Source organism: Numenius arquata, chromosome 15 (genome assembly GCF_964106895.1).
Source record: "Numenius arquata chromosome 15, bNumArq3.hap1.1, whole genome shotgun sequence".
NCBI lineage: Eukaryota > Metazoa > Chordata > Aves > Charadriiformes > Scolopacidae > Numenius > Numenius arquata.
Genome location: NC_133590.1, coordinates 1,571,766 through 1,579,709, shown reverse-complemented (window position 1 = coordinate 1,579,709; position 7,944 = coordinate 1,571,766).

Genomic DNA, 7,944 nt, shown 5'->3' with positions numbered 1-7,944 from the left:
GCCGGGCTGTCTGTTAAGGACGGCTCGATTTTAAAAGGAAACTCTAGTGCGATACGTGGTAAAGGACGAGAAAGAAAACAACTCATCCCGTTTCACCTCCTTTATCTATTTTTTTTTTTTTTTTTTCCTTACAAACAAGCTCCTTTTGGAAGATAAACGTGTTTATTCTGAAACGTTCAATTAGTCTCTGCTTTGAATGCAAACTCCGGATGCAGCGAGGTCACTGATCTGGGGAGATATCACCAACCACGTGAAGTAGGAGGGAAAGGAGCAAAAAAATCTCCCAGCTGCCAGGACCAGCTTCCAGATTTTGGGAAGACGGTACTAAAGGAAATAGTCACTTACCTGTCTCAGCTTTCCAGAGCCTGCCCCGAACCGGTGGCGTCGGAAAAAACAAATTGCACCCCGCTTCGCATCTGGCTGCGGCCACGGCAAGTCGAATCTGAAAAGAAACCGTTTTTTGGGGGGGGATTTTGTTTGTTTGTTCGTTTAAATAAAGCGTAGGTTTGCTACATCAGCCCTTTAAACGTTAAAAAGCTTTGGTTACCTGCGGGGGCTGGGGCCGCCCGGAGGCGCGGGGAGCCCCGGGGAACCGCCGCTGCCGCCCGGCGCAGCTCGGGGGCGGCCCGGGAACCTGCAAGGGGGGAGCCACGGTGCCCCCCCTGCACAGCAAGGCGCACCAGATAGGAGGTATCTCAATTGACACCAGCTGCGACCTCGGCTCCCCGTCCGCAGGGGCGAAGTGCCGGTCCTTTCTTATATTACGATAATTACTTTAGAAAGCCTGACTCACATAAAAAGTATCTATAAAGATTTACTCGCGGTTTTCTCGATTTGGAAATACGTTTCTCCATTTTCCATCTACTCTAAACTTGCTGTTTTTAATCTCCAAAACAGTCATTGGGAAAGAGAACTGGGGGAGGAGAAGCATTTCTATAAAGAGTTTAACCAAAGCACATTAAATATTTTCCCAACATCACCAAATAAACAACAATCCTCCAGCTCCCTATAAACTATTTAAAGCATGTCATATCATCTCTTCAGCTCTTGCCAATGTACTTTCCTTTTAATTTATAAGCCGATTAGAGCAGGGGCCTGTCTTGCGTGTATTTGCAAAATGTCTGGCACCCTTTCAGTCGCTCGCAGTTCACAAACACTTAAATCTGCGTTTAACTTCGTTATTATAGGTACTCACTTCGATTTTTCCTCACTTTTGTAGACCTACTGCCTGTGAAAGTGCTTGTGGTAAATGATCTGAGCAGTTGTTGAAGGGTTTCAGCAGAGGAAACCTCTTTGGATGGCAGAGCCCATGCAAAAAAAAAAAAAGAAAGGAAGAAGAAAAAGCACAAGGGAAATTGCAACTGAGAGCTCAGGCTGTATAAATCGGCCCAAAAGAAAATGGGGAAAACCTCCTTGGAAGGAACATTTTTAGTTCGCTAGAAAATAAACTTCTGCTCATAAATGATGAAAGTTATTATCATCAGAGGATGTGCTGTACCAAACAAACCTCCATTAGGCTGGGAAGGATGAAACAGGCTAGACAGCCTTTTTTTTTCAAAAAAAATCATCATGTCTTTGATTCCCAAGATATCAACCATGTCTGTTTCTGTAAGTGCTGTCAAGTAAACCTGAGTTATGGATGCTCTAAAAGAACCCAGCAAGGAGAAAATTCAGCAAGCGAAAATTGAGACCACTATCCATAGATACTTTACCAAAATATACTTTCTTTTCAGGCTCTTAAATTCCTGCCCTGTACCATGGCATGACAATTTCTGAGAAGAAGAGCAAGACCCGGGAATGTGGTAAAGCTGTGGTCGTCGGAGCAAGCAATCGCATGGCAGATTCTTTTTATTGAGGTTTTGCTCTTTCTGCGCTGAAGTGTCCATCATTTTCACCCCAAGAGCCTTAACGTCTGGAATGTGACCTCCTAAAACTGCCACTGCCTCAAGGTGGGTGTTGCACAGTCTGAACTCCAACTGCGGAAACCATTTTCTAGCACGTTTTGGTATCACGTCTAACCTGAACAAGCAGGCAGAGGAGGACTGCTGGATTTAATACAGTATCCGTGCAGTGCTCTCTAATGTAGGGGACCTGGGAAGTTCTGCAGCAAGCACAGACATCTGTCTGGGCTAGGAGGACTGGCTGGCTGGGGAGCTCGGCCCCAGCGGGAGGAAAGCAAGCTTACTGGGAGTGCTTCCTCCCTCCGTGTGTTCAAAAAATCGAGGCATCGATTAAACCCAACTGCCCGGTCAGGAAAAGCACACTTGGCAATGCTGTCTTTGCATTTTTGCCAGCATGAAAGGAACACAAAGTGGCCTCTCCAAATCTAGCCATAGGAAAATAGAGCACAGTGGTGCCAGGCTTTCCTTTGAGAGTCAGTCTGTACTCACTAGCTGCCTAATTAAGAAACCTATAAAAATGAGGGACAGGGACAAAAAGGCGGCACCAGTCTCATAAAGGTTTTGAGTCTAGGCTCTCCCTAGCTGGGTCACCATGAGAAGACACACCAGAAACTGGGGGGATGAAGCCGAGTTCTAAGCAGCTGCCGATCAATGATCTTTTTTTGTTGTTGTTGTTGTTGTTTTTAATTTTTGTAACTTAATTCCCAGTTCTGTGAGCAGTTAGCTACAATGTACACTGCTAGAATAAACTGAATTTATTCTTTTCCTTAATCTGGATAATTTGATGCGTGGTCTCAAAAATACTCTGACAAACCCAGGATACCCTAGTCCTGCAGATTTGTCTGTGGAGAGGAGGAGTGGGCTCCCCGAGTGTCCACCTCCCAGCAGGTGTTTTGAGGTCCTTAAAAAAACTGAGATGCACAATTTCCATCAAGCTGTGAGAATGGCTCTGGAGGCTGGTCAAACCACGTGCTGTCCTAGCAGTCAGGAATCCCCTTTGCCAAGTGTCTCTTCAGCAAGCAGAAAAACCTCCGAATAATAACTGAGTGTTAATAACACACTCTTTGACACAAAATACTCTTCAGATCCATGAACTTTCCAGTACTCATCAATGGCTGGGGCTGATTTCGGTTTTGTCTTTCGTATCTTGAGTAGAGCCAAATGTGGCAGCAATTTGTCACAGTCAAAGAGATACAGAGGACAAACACAACAGTGAGACCTGGAGCTCTGCAGCGCTCCAAAGACCACAACAGCCTCGAAACATTTTTTCTCAAACCAAGCCCAACCCCGATGAGCAGAGAACCATGTAGAATTATCCTCGTTTCACACCATCACATAAAAAAAAGAAAGGAAACTGAATACGCCAATTTTTCAAGCCTGAGAATGAATGTGAGCAAGCTTTTGTCCCACCATCTGTGAAGAGATGATAGAGGTGAAGGAAGAGGGAATTCACAGGGGATGGTAAAAGTTCACAGAGACCTTCTATTTTTCTGGAGAGATGCTTCACATTCCAGCAGCAAAAATGAAGGAAGCGGACATGAGGAGTAGATCAGAGAGGGGAAATAGGAAGATGGATGAAGTGCAAGGCTGGAGGAGCAAACGAGTCAATTATGAATAAGAGGAAGGGGCTGTGCGCAGAGACCAACGAGGAGATGGAGCTCAGGGGAAGAAACAGCAGCCAAAATACTCTCAAGTCAGAGACGCTGCTGGGATGAGGGAGGCAGAATAAAATCGTAATCTTTCAGGTAAAGATAGAATTGTAAACCCCTGTCCTCTGTATCTATTTGATTATGGCACCTCTGTCACCAGCTCTATCAGGACAACTGAGCATGGCCCCGCTGCAGACAGACAGGAGAAAGCAGCTCTGTCCAAGCTGCGAGCTGTTGGTTTGCACGCAGAAACCAGCAGCAAACTATGAAACTCACGGCTGGAGAGCGAGGGGAGGAACCGCTGAGAACTACGGGTCATGCCCGAGCCCCGGGCGAGTAGATGAAGGAGAAACAAAGTGAAATGCCAGCGGTGTAGAAGCAGTGGATGCTCAGAATGAACCCAGAGGAGAAACCAGAAGCGAGCACCACCAAAGGAGGGTGAAAGGCCAGCAGAACCTCACTGAGCTGTGATAATGGAGGAAGGAGGAGATGGGGTGGTGCCGGACAGACCTTAAAGCAATACTCTGCTTCCATTGTCCAGCAAAAGCTCCCACCAAATAAATCCAGAAAAAGCAAATGTCTTTCTGCACAAATTCCAGTAACAGCAGTTAAGTTCATGACCTGTTCCTCTTGAAGGTGGCGGTAGAGCGACGAAGGTCTGCAAGCATCACCTATAAGGTTAAAAGTACAGAATCTGGGAATCTCTTTGGGATTCTCTAACCAGGCAAAGACATGGTCTGCCCGCAGCTTCACACCGATCTGACATAAACCCCATCCCTCCTCCTGACAAAGAACAATCAAATAGCTCCTTCCCCTGTCTTGGGAGCAACAGGGACCGAGAAGAGTATTCTTGATGATAAAGAGCTGCGAGAGAAGCATTTCCACAGCCCTTAGGGCAACCCAGCCTCACCTTAGCGCTGCTTCGGGGCTACAGAAGGGAGGGGGAAGGCACAGGGTCCCCAGCCCAGGCACAGCAGCTTATCCCCCAGAAACAACCGCGGGGAAAGAGCGTATATTCGCAGCGCAGACATCTCCTTTGTCTTCCGTACCAGGATCTGGGTGTTGCCTCGTTTCTTCTCCCTCCGCAGATTCCCTTCTGTTAGCTCTTTAGTAACAGCAACATGGAGAAAGCTAAAAATAAAGCTGTATAAGCAACGTAACAGGCATGCAATTGCATGTCTATTTTCTTTGAAAAAAATGATGCTTTATTTCCTGTACAATGGAAACTACAGTTTGATGTTACAGCTATTGGGTTTTGACTGAATGCAGAAATTTGACTTAAACAATGACAATTCCCCCTGTATTTACTATTACCATATGTCACTGATTATATATTTAAGTTGCAGAAATGAATTAAATTTCATGGCTTCCTCAAGTTAGATTCTGTTGGAGTAGACTGTCTCTTGTTATTAACCAAAATCCTCGGAAAACGGTTTAAATCAAAACAGCAGACTTTTGGTATCATTTCAGGAGAAAATTGATTATCACAAACCAAGCGCTTAACACGTCATCATCCGGAAGGCCGGGGGAGCTTCGGAAACCTGCAGCAACCATGGCCAGGATAAAGAAAAGGGGTTAATTGAACACCATAGACACAGAGATGGGGGGAAAAAACCCCACCCAAACAAAAAAGACAGAGTTTGGAGCACTGCTTGGAGCTCCCTTGCCTGGGGTCTTATTCCTTCTGCCTCAGAAGTTATCATATATCCCATGTCTCAGTGCTCGCTTTGCTTACTTGGGGAAAGTATCTTCTCTCAGCTGGCTACAGAGCATTGGTGACAATCATGTTGCACACACGTTCCAGGAGAAGCCAGCCTTGTGCTTGCTAGATTTCTTCCTGCTTTCTGGAAAAAAAAAAAAAAAAAATTAAAAATCCAGATTTTCTTTACTCCTTCTGTTTCCCATCATGATTTGGATCGCTAACATTTCTATCCCCACTAGTCCCCCGGCGGCTCCTGGCCCTTTTCTAGAGGACCAGCAGACGGCAGACCCCCTCGGCTCCCATCAACCAGGAAGGAAGCAAATTGCAACCTCTGGGAATCTGGCTTCAGACCTTAAAGTCAAGGTGATGTGAAGGGGACTTTACAAAACTCCCCATGTCCGTGCTTCCCACCTCCCCCGAGTCCTGCCCGGACCTGCACAGTCAGAGCTGGAAGAGGACAGCCGCAATCAGAGATGTCACCACTGGCAGGGGACATGGATGTGTCAGGCTGTGACACAGAGGGAGCTCAGTGGTGGCAGGCATGGCACAAAGCAGAACCTGAGCAGCCCTGGTGAGCGGGAAGCAGGCTATTATTCCTAACTGAAGAGCAATGTCATGAGGGGAGAACAGGTAAAAGAAGAAGACTTCAGTGTCAGAAGAAAACCAGGGCAGCTGTGCCGTGCTTGCTTGAAGGACTCACCAGGCAGGATACAGCTGGGACAGGCTTCAGCGTGAGCCTCGTGAATTCACATCATACTTTGCCAAAGACTCAATCAATTGAGTATGTGCTAAAGCTCAGTTTGTTTTGTCTTATTTGGAGCTTTGGAAGATATTTCCTATCTTGAATCATTGAACACGCTCCAGCCACACACCTGCAACTTCTGGAGTGCATCCTCTCAGCGAGAGGCTGGCTAGCACGTCGTCACTTATGCAGGGCAAATCCTACTGAAAGCACATCAGACCACAGCTTTCACACCAGTTTACTTTTACATGTAGCACATGTAAGCTAACATCTGGCAAGAACACAACTATGTCCTGACCGAGATGGAGCTCATCACAACAGATGGTGGCTGATACTGCAGGACCAGGGCAGCTCCACCTCGATCTCAGCATTATTTCTCCCCTGCATTTTTACCTCCTCCGGGCACATCTTTTTGGGAGTGGAGCTATTGTCACTATGGCGTTTGCGGTCCCCTCGAGACCACAGGCCATGCTCAACTGGTCACTGCCTAGTCCTCACACCCAGGTTATTTTGCTCCCGTTGAGGCATCTCGTTGCACGAACCCGGATCCTGACAGTCCTGTTGAATTGCACGTTAATATAACGTGAGGCTCGCACTACTCTGAACCAGTTGCTACAGGGAGTGCCTCCAGCAGAGGAGGAAACCTTCTCTCCGAGCACTCAGCAGCTTTGCCAGCATGCATGCAAGCAGCGTGGCAGTTAGCAATCTAACAAGCAGCATCTGATGCCCATTTTGGGTGAAAGGATGGAAAAGCCAGCAAAGAGCAGCCTTCAGTTCCACCTCTTCAAGCCCGAGAGTTTCATCCTGAAGGGAAAAGCGTCCAGAAGAGAAAACCCAGCATCAAAATGAACGACTCTGAAAGACGAGACATGACCAACATCTTTGCAGCTTTACACGGCTGCTGTCCGAGATATTTTTGCCAGAGGTTTCTTTTGCCAGTAGAAGAACAGAGAGAGATTGCCACCTTGTGGTTCCTCCTCCTGCAGTGCCATGTGGGTTTTTTTTAATTGCGCTAGCCTAGACCAGGGGTTTCCAAACTGCTGACCAGGGATTTCTGGTGACAAGGGTAGTATGGACAAGAATACTTTCCCAGCACTTACTTAACTAAAAAAGCAGGCCTGTAATTCACAGCCTTCAGCTCTTATACTGAGAAACTCATCACTACAAAATCCTTCAGGAATCTAATCTGCAAGTTAATAGAGATGAGTAACTACTGGCGAGGGTACGCAGCTTCCAAACAGCAATCCAAAACGCTATGGCAGTGATGCACAAAACCAGATTGGCTTTACAATATTCTCAGCATCAAGAAATCTGTGAGAAATTCAATGCTGATGACAGCCTGCAGTTTCAAAAACTTGGGATGGTCTCAGGCAGTAGTTCCCACAGGGTTCTAGTAAGGAAGGAGCAGCCGTGTGCTCGTTCCCCAACCGACTGCAGACAGAAAGGCAGGGGCAGGCTGGGCTTGTCCCCAGTCACTCCAGGAACTGCTCAGGACAGTTTGTGAGACCTGCTCCTAAGGGGGTATAAGCTGGGGTAAGGCTTATTACCAATTGGCTCCTCCATAAATCATGCCCGGGTAGAGGCAGCAGGCAATATTTCCCCACCGGAACTTGGAGGGAGTTAGAAAGGGGAAGATCAGCAAAGGGCTTGTGAAGCAGCACGTGGCCTCTGTGAAATCCCAGGGAATTAATCAAACTTGGAAAAATTTTAACAGCCTCTCCCAGAGAGGTGGAAGAGTCTCTCCTAACACACAGCAAGGAGCACAGATGTCCCTGGCAGCTTTTCATGCCTGTCTCCCTGCTGACACACTGACACAGAAAGTGGCCCATTTTCGTGGTTGCGATAATGAGTGAATAATTGGAATTTCTGGAGCATTTCCTTTTCCTCCATGATATTTTCTGACTAGCTTCCTGCTTTGCCACTAGCAAGCCTGTCATAGTTGTAAGCAAC